General features: G+C 44.3%; 1 protein-coding gene across 5 annotated transcripts in view; it reads left to right on the forward strand.

Annotated features, from left to right (window-relative positions):
• Window positions 1-14,566, forward strand: part of AKAP13 (A-kinase anchoring protein 13) — a 192,575-nt gene that overhangs the window by 110,796 nt on the left and 67,213 nt on the right. The gene's annotated exons all lie outside the window — the stretch shown is intronic.

A 14,566-nucleotide genomic window follows, 5' to 3' on the forward strand; every position in this document is an offset into this window, starting at 1 on the left:
AATCTAACAGACTTCCAACGTGTAAGCTCCTTTCCATGGCAGCTTAATTTACTGATTTGCTAATTTGCCAAAATTATTGAGGCTAGATATTGGGAAAACTTCCTGTTATCATCGTGAAACTGTTGCAAGATCACGTAGGGAGGATAAAAACCTCTTCGGGAAGTGGTTATGGATAAGACAGATGACCTTCATTGAGGCAGAGCCCAGGTCCATTGTTGTCCTTTCGTTTTGATTTGTAGGACCTTAGGTTTTGTGGGAAATTTTATAATTTTTTCCCTTTCTTTCATGCAAGGGTCCTGTATGCTTCACCTGCATGCACTGGAGGTAGGAAGAGGGCAAGGGATGGACTGGGTGGCAAAGGACTTGTAGGTGACAGACTTGTGCAGTGGGGTAGGTATAAGGATGGACATTAAGCATGGTGGATCCCGAGGTCTGGCTTTCCCCTCGCTGTAGTCTTACTTATCCCTCATCCCTGGTGTCAGCAGAGAAGTGAGGACAATCATGGCCAAGGTGTTGTATGGGATCACCCCCTCTAGTAGCTGCTGCTCGGAGAGGAGGAGTGCTGGAGTCATGCAGTAGAGAGATGCTGAAAAATGGTGAAACTTGTCATTTAATTTCTGCAGATCTGCTTAGGATTTATTCACCAAAATTCAGGTTGCCTGTGCGCACTGAAGCCAATTTGCTTTGTGTGCATTTGTACGTCTGCCTATATTGATGCATCTGTCCATACCATGTGATGGTTTGCAGCTGCATGATTGCAAGCTCCTGTGTCCCAAAGGCTGTGCAGAACAGCACAGGAAGGCTCCCAACAGCACAGGAAGGCTCCCAACAGCATGGGGGAACTGCAGACCGAGTGACTGGAGTGCTGGAAACAAATCAAAGCAGAGTGCCATGGTGGAAAGTGCAGCTCTAACAATAGGCTGTGGCCTAGCCTGCCTCTTCAACATCACTTGTGTAATTCTCTCTTTGTAAATATTGTACTGTAACTAGAGTAAACATGGGGAGAAAAAAAACAAACACAAAACAACAGCAAACCAGCCAAAAAGGAGCCTGCCCAGAGCCTGGCATTAGTGCTAGGTGGTGACACAAATGCATTGGTCAGGGCTTTGGGCTGGCCATCTGCAGGGCCCTTTCTCACACCCACTGGCATCCTATGCGTGTCCCTGAGGGCTCAAGAGGGCTGGGAGGAATTTCTATCAGATGCTTACTCCTGTGTTTGTTCATTGCTTTGCAGAGTAGCCCACCTGGTGCTGTGGGCTGCTTCTGGTGGGACACTCTGTGCATTGCTGCATAAGCTGTTGACACTATAGCATGTGTTATGTAAAGTTAGGAAAAAAAAGCAATTCAAACAAGCCTGGGATTGCTGTTGGCCTTTACTATTGCTTGTGGTTTGAAATCTGCAGCGGGAAGGCTTTTGTGCAACTACAGTGGCTGTGATTTTGTCCTTTACTTAATTTCACTAAGAACTGCAGTTCTAATTCCTTTTTGTCCTGAGTTCTGCTAATCCTCAGCTCAGGGCAGCCCTTTCCAAGTTCAGGCACAGGATTCACGGATGGTAGTGAGAGAAGCAGGAAGGCAGACAAGTGAAATCTGCAACTGGATGCAAAGATGCTGCTTGCAGCCAGCAGGATGGGGCAGATGAATGGGGCTCCTTTGTGAGCCACGTGGAGGTGGTGACTTATTTCATATCCCCTACACCTTCCCCTTCAGTCACTGCAGTCTCCTTTACTTCCCAAGTTTGAAAAACACAGAGCTAAATGATTTCTCCCATAGAAAATCCTGATTCTGGAGTATTCATTTTTTTTAATGCAGCCATGAAAGTATGGGTACATATATTAATGGATGTATGAGAGTCTGTGGCAAAGCAGTGTTGGCAGTGAGTGTTGTACCTTGAGGAGAAAAATACCACTCTGTTTTCAAATGGTTCAATCTCCTGTATCACATGGATTCTTTTATTTGTGTTCGAAATCCCTTGAAGTTTTGTGGTGTAACTGTTGTATGGTAGACATGGTTACCACACACTAAATTCCTAGACTAAATATAGAGGAAATTAAGATGATAACATGGGAGACCAAACATGGACTGCATTATTATGACAAATGGGTGTTCTGGTGCATCGCATCACTGAGTTTTTCCCCTTCTCAGCACACCTACCCTGCTCCATGCTGCCGTTTTGGAAGTTTGAAGTTGGAGCCCTGTGATGTAGAGAAGCCTCCTTTGAGCTGGAACCATTTTCATGGAAAAGAGACTCCTTCCAACTCTTAGCTCTGATGGAAGAGCCATAGGTGTGATGCGGGGTTTAAAAGATGAGGCTAATCAAATTGAAACTATAGGAATGACAGTTCTGGCTTTCAGGAATGAAAAGAGTTATTTTTTTGAGTAAATACTTCAGGAAAGATGAGCTCTCTGTTGCTTGAAGTTTCCATCAAGAACTGGATGTTCTATGGAGTGATAAGCTGCAGCTCTGAATGATCTACTGGAGAAATGCTGAGTTACACTGAGTTACCTGGGGGTTTGGATGGGCTGCATGTTTGCATGCTGTCTCCTGTCTTAGAAGATGAACCCAGCAGCATGATCAGAGAGCACTCACTGGGACACAGATGAAGGACTGCAGGCCCCAGTTTCCAGGCATGGCATTTTTGACATGGTCTTCCAGCAAAGATGAAAAGAATGGTGTGAAGAAGAAGAAAAGGGTAAAGAACAAATAAGAGAGGATTGTATTCAAAGCTAGAGCGCTGATCAGAAAGAATACTTCTTCTGTTTCAGTATTTCCACTCACGCACTGTGAATTGTTATGAAAACATATTTGGCATTTTACCCAGTGCTGTTAAGACTCTCTCCATGGAAACATGAAGCAGAAGGCATTTCGCCTTGCAGTAGATGCACAGATTCCCCTTTCTGTTATCATTTTCGGTCCTTTTTTCCCCACCCTTTTTAGGTGGGTCAATCTTCCCTTGTGTTCTTTTCAAGCAGAGGTGGAAATCCCAGATTCTTTTCCTCCAGCATCTCTACTGCTACTGCTTGGGATCATGTGTACATCTTGTGAGGCCCCAGATGACTCGACTGTGTCACAGGCTGCTGTTAGAACCCCAGATGAAATAAAAGCCTCAGTGATACAAAATGTTTGTCTTTCCATGCAGCGTCCTTCCTCATATTGAGCAGCTTCACTGCTTTCAGGGTTTGTCAGTTTTCCTGCTGATTTCTGCCTCATCTATAAGCGTGTACTCTGGTGCAGAGCAGCAGTGCAGTAAAATTTGGCCTTGTGTTAATGGTGGAGTTTTCAGCTTGGAACTGCAAGGTGACAAATGTTGCAGTAGATCAGAATATCTTAGGTCTATACAGAGGTGCTGGTAACAAAGCCTATGACACCTGCAATGAAAGGCCTTCACTGGCATGGAAAGGATTGGGTTTGGGGTTTGGACTTTGTCTTTGGGAAAAGAAAAAAAACACAACATGGAGGCTGTAACAGGCATGCAGCAGAGCTTGCAGTGCTTTAATAAAATAAGCTTTATCAGCTATATTGGAATTAGTGGGCAGGAGCAAATTTTAAACCAGGCTTTCTTTTCAACTTAGTCTCTTCCAGCCAACAAAGTTCTTGTCCTTCATCTTCCTGTTCTGCTTTGCTTATGGATTACATTTATAGCTATATAAGCATGTATTTGATGCAACCAACTTTTTGATTTTCTCTTAAGCAGTAGTTAGCTTAGCTACTCCCTCCCTGCTTGCATACTGTGTTTTTAGTGCCAGCAATGTACTCGATAAAACTGAAGGCAGTAGCTGTGCCCAGGAGGATAGTCCAGAAGATAGGACCAATATTTCTGGGTTATCTTGTTTGCTTTCTCTTCTGTCTGTGCAGTTAAAGTTGCAGTGATTGTTACCAGCTTGTGTTCAACCTGAGTTAACACTGCTGTTATTTCGGATCTGGAAAGGACAGGTGATTGGTTTGTGATTGTGTCAGCCTACTTAGACAATGCTTCTCCCAGGATTTATACCCTAATACCACTGCAGTCACAACAATAGCAGTTTCACTTTATTTATGCACTTAGTTACGTGGAGGCACATTCTGTGAACAGAAAGCACAGCACCTTTGTCAAATCAGCGTGCCTCCCTGTCCTGAAGCATTTGCATCTTCTGTGCTGCTATGGGAGCAGCAACACTGTTTTGCAGGTACCGTGGCACTAAGTCTGCCCACCTCATTGACAACCGAGCACGTTCTTCCTTCCTGTACATGGGCTTTCCAGCTGGTGAGATAAGAGCAGGAACGTGAAGCCTTGCCCTCCCTAACTCATTAGTCTGAGCCCTGGTAATGAGTCTGCCTAGCATCAAGTGACATGTTTTTGTTCTGTCTGAGACTGTGCTTACCTCCATAAATCACGAGAAGATCATAATCCTGACTTACTTGACTCTGAACTTTTGCTTAGTTTCTTAACACAGCTGGATGCGCTGAATGCCCAAAAGTGCTTAGGAGGGCTATTGTTTCCAAAGTACACATTTTCAAAGTCTGGAGGTGCACTTCTCATGTTGGTTTCAATCTGAGCTCTTGTTCTTGGGAATTTAGAAATCTTTTCTGCCCTTCCAAAATGTTACCTAGCAGAATGCAGTACTCTTACCAAAGACATGGACAAGACTGGGTTGATAAAGTCTCCTGAAATAACATATGTGTTTCTTGGTATTTAGTTTCACAATATAGATATTAAGGGGGGAGGAGGAAGAGATAGGTATTAAACTCTTCTACTGTAACAGGGGGAGGAAGTGCATTCTTACCTGCTTGCCCAGAGGGAGGTGGCCATGTATGTGAGGAGTGAGTAAAAAGCATCCAGGCATCTTTTTGAGCCTTTTAAGAGAATAAGAACTTGCACAGTTTTCAAATATTCTCACCTCTGGATACCAGAAAGGAGCTGTTGACTGTAAAGGCTGGGGTCCCATGGTATGAAAAAGGGAAGAGATAAGAGAATGACAGAGAACAAGAAACTGCAGCCTGTGTTTTGATTTGATGGGCAGTGCTGTAGCCTACAGCTGAATAAAGTCTCAGCAGTAATGTCCCAAGACCATACTCACATCACAGTGACTTTGGCTTTAGGGCATTTTGCAGCTTCTGATTTTAATCACTTTTTGGGGAGACTGTTGAGAGAAACCTCTAAAAGTTCATTTGTTAATAGCAAGTAGATATTTGAGGGACTGTGTTTGATTTGCTTGTCAAGGCTTGTTTATGACTTGTTTGCTATCTCTGAGGAAGCTGAGGTTTACTTCTTGTGCTGTAAATGATGCAAAAGGCACCCAGAACAGTGTACATGAATCCTCTGTCTTTGTTATAAATCTAAGTATATAGACTAAATAAATAACTTCTTTCTGGGCTTGAAATCCTCACAGCGCACCAGACAACCAAAATTTGCGTTTTGGAGTAGATCCTAGGATTCTTTAAAGCTGAAAGATCTCCTCTGCTCGAGAACCTGGGGCTCTTCCTGCTTTAGATAAGCGATGGTTATTTAAACTGGCTTTTCTTCTGCCCGGCCTCTTGGGCAGGGGTTGGCACAATTCAGTCAATACCCACTGGGATGTAGGAGTGTATGGCAGCAGAATGTGACGTTTTAAAGGTAAGGTTAAACAAGTACTCTCTTATAAGAGCAAGGGGAAACATCTGTGCTCTCGGGATTGCCTTTCTCAGCTCTAGTAGGAAACTCTAGTAGGAAACTCGGTACACTAAGAAATGATTTTTAGAGCAACTCAAATGCTTTTTAAGTTATTTCCTTCTCTTTCCAGAAAACGGAATTTGATATAGAAGCGTACTGTTTTGAATACCAGTTTAAAAATAGGATATTTTGGTTTAGTTTAGATATTTTTTTTTAGGTAGGCATTAGTCTCCCAAGGAAAGTACATTCTGTTTCTCTGCATGTCTTCTTATGAGCATTGCGTGTTCCCTGACTGGTAAGTAATGCTGTCTGGCACACAGAATACGTTTTGGCAGGTTGGCTCTTAAAATATGTGTTATCCTTTTACGGAGGACATTGGCTGAGGTCTGGATCCCATACTGAAAGAGCAGGAGGGAGACAGGAAAGATCTGGGGTTAACTGTTAACGCTGCTAGAAATGGAGGAGCAGCCAAAGAGACGGGCAGCAGGGCGTGCTGCAGTGAGGTTTGCTTGCTGGTACGGGACAGCAAGCATCCACAGCAGTGAAGGTGTCAGACCAGTGTTTAGGTGAGTGAGTGAAATTATGCGAGTCTGGGAGCTGTTTCCTTAATCTGAGGGTGATGACCAGGATCAGATCTGATCATCTTTCTAACTTGGAGGCATTCTGACTATTTTTCCCTGACCTCGCACAGAGGAGAGGGAGAACAGGACACTGATTGCAGCCATTGCGCAGACAAAATCAGGGAAGGAGCCCAAATAACATTTTCTTCCAGCCTTACCAAATCTCCTAGCCAAAGAAAGCATGAAATAACAACAGCTCTCAAGAAAGGCTAAATCGTTTGCCTGTACCAACAGATGTTTCTGTAAGCCACTGATTTTTAGGTTGTCCCAGCTTAAATACAGTACAGAGTGAAAAGGGTCTAAAAGGGTAAAATGGATTTAGAAGAGTTTTCTGTACTTAAGAGAACTTTGTAAGCTGTTGGTGAAGCTGTAAACAAAGCTACACTATGATATATAATGTATTCTAGTTTAGGTTGTGTTATTTTGCTTGTTACTGGCTGCCTGGGTTAACAAAAGAAAATATTTTTCTTTCAGTAGCGTTCAGATCTTTTTGCTGGGTATTTTTTCTTATGTGTCTGCATTAAATAAGCCCATTTAACAAAACATGATCCTCTTATAAACATGGAATAATGACAGTATCCCACATATGGCTTTCATTAATTTTTGCATGTTCTGAAGTTGCCTTTTTTTCTCCTGAAGGCTGACTTCAGAAACAGAGATTAATGCTACATAATGGCCAAAAGGACTAGCTGAGCAGTCAGCAATTCTAACTTGGGATAGGAGGAGCTTCTCGTTAAGGTTATTTAACCTTTTCATGTTAGAAAGGGTATTTTTTCTGTGCAGAACTGTGCTGAATAATCCGCCCTCATCCCATTTGTGATTACTGGTTTGCATTGATTGGACAGGCATCAGCTGATTATTTGCAAGCTTTCTTGCTTCTGAGTCCTGTAAACATTTTGGATTTTAGCCTGCCGAGAATTGTGGGACATCTCTCCCTTTTCTTCCCAAGACAGCAAACCCAACCCCTTCCTTGCATTCAATGGGAGGAGTTTCAGGTGATCTTTTACCCTGGAGCAATCTTCCCTGTTATCTGCAGCTCCAAACCTTGGCAGCTCCTGAGATAGCCGGGCAGTAGACATCCAGATATGTGGAATGCTGTTGTTTGACATTTTTGGCCCCACTTATCATTGTCCATTGGGTTAGGTTTATGGATTAGGTTTTGGGTTTGGGATCCATTATTCCACTCAGGAATTATACCTGCAACAACAAACACTGCTGCAAAGGCATCTTTGCAAAGCAGATAGGAGAGATGCAGGGTATGTTAGTTTATAACCCAAGAAATAAATATTATAGCATTTTTTTGTGAATGATGTCAGTAGTTGAGAAAATTCCGCTCTAATGGCTATGATTCAACATACCTAGCTGTTAATTAAACTTATGTTTTATGTCCTGAAATGAGGTTACAGAGGAACACATGCAGAGTGTAGCAGTGCTTATGGCAGTGTCTGAACAGAGCAGAGAAAGCTTTCGTTCATGAGCCTGGTGAATCCCATCTTTAGACAAGAGAGGTAAAAGTGGTGCAAAATTTAGTAAAACAGGTTTATTTCACATGATTAACATTCTTTCCTTGGCTCTCGTGCTGTTAATACATGTTTGTTTAATATTCTTTACAGAGAATTACCAGGGAAACAGATGAAACAGTGAGCAAATTAGTACTCCTGTGGTCCTAAAGCAGACCTCCCAGGCAGGAGTTGGAACCCAAATGCCTCCTCTCGACCTTTGTGTTGGATTTTGTTTCAAGTTTCCAAACACATGGGGAGAGGGTATGGAAATATTGGTTGGGCGTAAGTGTAGGCTGGAGGGTGTGCTGGTGTGCCTGTTATTGCTGTGGGGAGAGGGTCCTGGCCATGGGCAGAGCATCTTGCTTACCAGGTGGGTTGGAGCTGCTCCTTCCCACAAAGCAAACGGAGCCACTAGAGGGGCAAAACAAATCCCACAGTGTCCTCTAGCCCCTGCCTGCAACAGCAGCCAAGTGAAAAACTGACCTGGAAATATGGTGGGTGCCTTTATATCAAGCACTGCTTTCCCTTCCAGATTGTGGATTGTCAAGTTACAAGACAGAAGAAAAGAGAACTTTTTCCTTTTTGACAGAGTGCCCGGCCGGGACAGTACAGGGTTCGTGTGGGTTTCCTAGGGTGGCTGAATCCCAGCAACTTCAATTAAAAGGAAAAAAGAAAAAGGGAGGGAAGCTGAATCATTTTCTGGCATGATTTGTTCATTTGAATGACCTTCACTACTTCTCAATTGGAGTACAGTGGAGGCATGAAAGAATGGTAAAACTTGAATAATTTCCTCAGCTAAAGATGTGTCACTTTTATATTGTCTGTTAATTTTACTCCCTGGTGCTGTACGTCACTCATTTTGGGCTTTATCCGCCAATTCATCTATGCAATCTGCTATCCTGTCCCTGTTTTTAGCTCTCTTTTGCTAGAAGCATCCCGAGACCTATCCTTGACCGGATCTCGTTAGGGTGAGGCTCAGGCAGTGCTGCCTGCCCCTGTGCCATGCCTGCAGCACTGGGTACTGAGCTGTTATGTGGGAAGACAGTGTTTTCTGCACTCTGCAAATGCAAGGCTGTCTGCTTTCCCACACAAAACTCATCCTAACCTTCCACTGCAAGGCTTTACTCCTTCTGGAATGTGTAATTATGATATAAAGGAGCATAGGGTTTTTTGTGTGTCAGTCCATATCAAAGGTTTATCCCAGTGATGTCAAAATATGCTTTTTTTTTTGTTATGCATTGTACACAATTGAAAAATTCCTTTTCAATTTGTCAGCTTTATAGGTAATGAAACATCCCCATCTTTTGTGTATTTGAGACAAATTAACTCCCCTACAGAATGAGTTACTGGCCATTGCTTGCTTGGGTACCACGTGGATTGCACAGCCCTTGTAGTATTTAGGGGATGTTATGTACCAATTTCAAGTGACTCTGTAATACTTACAATAGCTTGAAAACCTCTATAAATACAATTCCCTACTTTAAATCTGTTTATTTACACCATTATCTTTCCAGATCCCAGAGGCTGGGATCACCAGAACCTGCATTGCTCCCAGAGCTACTAAAATGGTCAATAATCACATGCCACGTGGGGATCAAATCCTGGTTTATCCCTGCCACACATTCTCATTTGGAGAGAGTTTGGCAATGGTCCAGTCCATGTGCTGGGCTACTAGGATGGCAGCAAAGATAATTTCTCATTGTGAGAATATACAATTTGCACATTGGAAACGAAAAACATGAAGTGAAATTGAAGCTAACACCATCTGACATTGTCCAAGCTCCTACAGCACTTCAGCCAGCCAGCCACCTCCATTTGCAGTTATTTTTGGTAAAGGCAGAACTGTATGTTGCAGACTGATGTAAGATCAGCTGAGAGGTTGCTAATCTCGTGTGTGGGAAGTGTTTTTCCTGTAACCATTTGGGAGCAATAAGATGGGCAGTTTGCTTCCTCTGAAAGGATGTTCAGGCATGCTCCATGGCAGACAAAAGCCTCGGCATTTTTCTGAAGGTTATTTGCACAATGGAAATTCCTGAGAAATGTACAGCAAGCCTCTGAGAAATGCTAGAAAAGTGAAGGTCAGGAAATGGCTGAAGGTCTCTCAAGGTGTTTTTGTGTTTTCTCAAACCATGCGCTCCGTGTATGCATGTGTCTGACAGCTTTCCAAGTCCTCCTCGTTCCTTCTTCGTGGCTCTTCAGCTGTTTATTAGGCAGCTATGTCTCTGAGCTGGAACGCGGGCTGTAGCTGTACGAAGCTTTGTTTGGATGCAGGATTCGGCTCAGTTGTGTCTCCCAAAGCACAGGGTGGCTCTGCAAGGAGATGTCCTTCTCCAGACCTTGGAGTGAAGATCTGAATGATTTAAACGGGCGTATAGGAGAGTTGGGGATGCCCAGGCTGGAAACTCAGATTTGTTTTGGTGCTGCAGAAGATTTGCTCCATGGATTAAATTGGGCTACAGCAGCACAGTGCTTGTCATGGACAGGATCCATGTGACAGACTGTGGGGGACCATCCTCACCCCTCTCCCTGCCACCTCTTTCTTTTGGATTCATAGGGGAATCCAGCGTCATGGCCATCCTTTTGGGGCTGCCCACTTAAGAGGATGCTGCTCAGCTGGGCACCGGTGGGTCTTGCCATCCATAGGGGTACACCCTAGCCCAAAATATGATGCAGGTGGACAGGCTGGGCTGGAAGGGGTCAATCTCAACCCTCTTCTGTGTCTTGCAATCCTCTTGCAAGAATGAGAAATGCTTTCTTTCACTTAATCTTTACTGAGGAGTGCAGCATGGGTGTCTGCTGGTGTTCAGCCCCTGCCTTTTCACCTCCAAACCCTGTGCTGGAGCATTTGCCTGGTCTGTGCTCTGCAGTGCTGACCTGCCTCCCAGACATGCAGGATGTGCCTTCCCATCCAGATTGGACGCACTCCTCTTACAGGCTTTACAGTATTAGAGTGCAGATTTCCTTTGCCTTATTTAGTTTTGGGGAATAAAAAGGAGGCTATTTTGTCTCTCCTGGCAAGGCCAGAAATGTAGAATTTTTAAATCACTTTCCAAAAAACTGATTTCTTTGAAGAAAAGAGCAGTTTGAATTGTAATTATTCTCTTTTGCTGTCTGACAAATTTATTACCTCCTGCATCTAGTGCCCAATAGTGGGTTTTGACTTGCTTAAGAGGGAGAATTCTTTCATGTGCGGCTCCGTTAGTTCCTATCAGAGCCACGGTTTAAAATGTTAATGCTCCTCAGTATTTCTGCAGATTGCATCATTTTCAGTGTTTCATAACTATATGGCAAACGTAATTTAAAACAGATAACAATAGTGCTGTCTGTTTTAGAATAACCATGATTTCCTTGTCATTAAGAGATCTGTTAGCGGGGAGAGGAGGAGAAGTTTTATCTGGATGAGTTACAGATCATATGGTGCAACTGAGCGCTTGCTTTTTCTTTTTTTTTTTTTTTCCTTCCCTTGAAATTCACAACACTGGACTTTGGTTTGGATATGAAACGATTGGATAGTTTCAAACTCCTGTCTGCACCGAGCAGCTCAGTGCTTCCAGATGGTTTCAATAAGCATCCCAGAAGTGTCGCATCAGCAGCCGATGGCCTGGGCTGCGCGCGTCTCCTCTCCATTTTGAGTCACTTGAAGGAAGGGAGAGCAAAAGACAGAATTGTTCACTTGATGGAGTTGTTTTCTTTTCATCCTTATCCTCTGATTGTCTTTGCATTTTGTTTCTGAGCCTAAATGCAGCGTCATGTTTAAATGTGCACGTGGCATTCAGAGACTTGCTTTAAACAGATGGGCAGAAGGGGCTGGAAGCCTTTGTTGTGCTCTGGCTGGGCTGAGCCTGCATTCTACATCTCCTCTGCGTGCCTTTGTGTCCGTAGGGCTGCGTGCAGGGCAGGATTTCTACCCTGAAACAATGCAGCAAAAGCCCCACCTAACATGGGAAGGGAGTGATGGCCTCCCAAGTGAGAGTACGTCTGGCCCATTATCTGCTGTTTGTTTATATTATGATGTGGGGGTTTTGTGTGCTTTTTCTTTTCCTCCCCCCAGCAGTCCAAGATGGGTGGAAATTAAGATGAGATGAACTTCGGGTGCTTGCAGTCGTCACTGGCCTCCTGATCTTGGCTGTGAGTCAGGAACATAACCACAGAAAAAAACTCTCGGAACAAATTAGGGATTTGGAAGCTTAAAGTTGAGAAGAGAGGAGAGAGGCAGGGATTTTTCTTACAGGTTTATTTGTTTTCTGTTGATCATTTCACTTCGTGGCTGAAAGCATAGAGCATCCAAGTGGATCAGTTGGCATTAGCTTCCTGATCCTCGCTAGATCAAAGCATGGTACTTATGGAGGATGGCAGGTCTTCCTGAGTCACAGACACAAGTCTTGGGAGTCACCTCGCCAGCCCTTTCAACCTGCCTGCAATGTGCACCTGAAGTTTCTGCTCCTGCTGTCCCATGGCAACGTGCATTGGGTTACCTGTGGCTTTCAACCATACAAAGTTGCTCCTACCTTAGAAAAACTGTCCTCCTCTTCTTTCTGCTGTGAAGGTTGCACATCTCCCAGTGCATCTCTCCACCTCCTTTGGCCAGAGACATTTCTCATTTCTCCTTACCTTTGGGAAGGGTGAGTGAGTGTGTGCAGCCACAAACGACGTGGAGGTGGTGCAGCTACAGGGCTGACCTATCTCACATCTCCTGAAATATGCGCTGTGCACTCAGTAGTAATGCTCAGTGGCAATCCCCCAGTTGTCAGAGAGGTCCTGTGGTTAAAGGTGATGTGCATTAAAGTGAAGCACAGAGCTGTGAAGTTGTCCCTTGGGTGAATCTTGACCAGTGGAGGAGAAGCCTTACATGCCAGCAGCTATCAACAGAATGATGTGAAAACAAAAACTGCTGTATTGGTTAAAAAATATGGGTGCTACATAACAAAGAGTAGAGCATCATTAAGACATGGTGACTGCTGCAGATTCCTTTACCTGACCTGAATTCACACGCTTTGTTTATAGGTTCCTATCCTGTAAATTTAGATTTGAGGAAATCCCAGCCTTTTATGGTAGCATTCGAGGGGCTGGAATGCTGTCACAGCCATTTCTGATTCCTCATCTTGATGAGCACGTGATTGCTGGGATTCATTACATGTAGAGAAAACCAGTGACTCCAGAAAGTCCCCAGAGCACTACCACATTCTGTGTGTGTCCTAATACTGAAAGCAGAAGCTTTGTTTGTTACTGGGAAGAACAGAGTCATTGGCTGAGCTCTCGTGCTGGGGATGTTGGAGCAGGGGAGACCTAAAAGGAGATCCTTCCAGTTGGCTGTGGGCTGGGGAGATGAAGCTTTGGGTTGTGAGGGCGAGCCTGCAGCCTCGTGAGAGCGGGGTGGGATGCCTTGCAGTGACTAGGTAAGAGCCACATGCCGGGAGGAGGTGACACGCTGTGTCCCTGCGCTGCTTCAGCATGGAGGTCTTCCTCACATCTGTGCCCAGTGCTGAGCCTGGTCACTGCACTGCCAAGCACTGAGGTAACGATGGCCCTCAGCTGGGGCGTCATTATCATCCAGCATCATTTCCTGCTGGATCCAGAGGGCAAGTAGGCTTTTGCATGATCTGACTGTACAGACTGGGGGTGTCACACCCAGCGTAGCCCAAAACAATGCCTAGCATTTCTGCAAACTCCCATTTTTCATTATTTTACCGAAGAGGTGTGTGTGTGAGTCAGTTCCTGTGCAACTCATGGGCAGGCTTCAGTTTGGATGCACAGAAGAGCAGATAGCACTAGAAAGTGAGGACCTCCAGCACGGTGGGATCTCTGGATTTAGGTCTCCTTTGGAAGAGTTTTCTTGCATTCGTGTGCTGCAAACTCATTCTGATCTGCAGTGGAAGCATCCATCAGCTGTTGCTTAGGATGGCTTTTTGAGATCTGCAATTAAATGTTGGTTTGGTAGCACTGGTTCCAACATCCGCGTCTCCTGCTTTGCACCAGAAGTTTAACAATCCCTCTGTTTCCAGCTTTCTCTCCAAACCAAAGCAGCAAGTTTCCTCAATGCAAACTCCTGCACTCGGATCCAATCCCCTCCTTTCCCTTTTTCTTCTCTTTTTCTCTCTCTCTCTCTATTTTTTTTTAAACCTCCCCCGTTCCCTTTTGAATCCGTGAATGAGAGAATGTCTAAAGTCAGGGAAGGATGGAAACATTTTCTCCTTCGTGAGGTCAGGGTGGGGTGGAAAGTGGAGGGGGCTGCGAGGGGCCAGTTTGAAAACAGGAAACCATGTGGCAGCATGCATGCAGGGCCCAGCTGATGTGAATGAGCTATTGAGAGGGGAGAGATTTGCTGCCTAGCCCAGCGTTAGAAAAACTGAGAAACCCTGTGTTTGCCTTTTTTTTTTTTTTTTTCCTCAAAGAAAAAAAGCTCTGCTTCTCAGTTAGAATAAACGAGATAAACTTGTATTTTTCTGAGTACGAGTTACTGAAATCTTTTGCTTCCTTTTTTTTCTTTTTTTTTTTTTTTTCGGGTGCACTGATTACATCGTAAGTTTCCATCCCCATTTTGGAGAAGCGCTGCGCCTGAATTTGTCTGTCTGTCTGTCATCAACCTCTGCCCCAGGACAGAGGGAAACACAGCCGTCCTTCCTTTCCTCACCTCTCCCAAAATGCGTCCCTTCACTTCTCCATCTTTGTATCGGGCAAACAGGCTGAGAGCTTGAAGCAGGAGGTGCAAGGAGCTGCCGATGGAAAGCTGCTGCTTTTTCCTCCTCCACTCCCCTCTCTTTTTTTTTTTCTTCTTTTTTTCTTTTTTTTCCTTTCTTTCTGAGGAGATGAATCA

The sequence above is a fragment of the Centrocercus urophasianus genome, unplaced genomic scaffold (genome assembly GCF_019232065.1).
Source record: "Centrocercus urophasianus isolate 14NV4802_14NV808 unplaced genomic scaffold, USGS_Curo_1.0 seq_23, whole genome shotgun sequence".
NCBI lineage: Eukaryota > Metazoa > Chordata > Aves > Galliformes > Phasianidae > Centrocercus > Centrocercus urophasianus.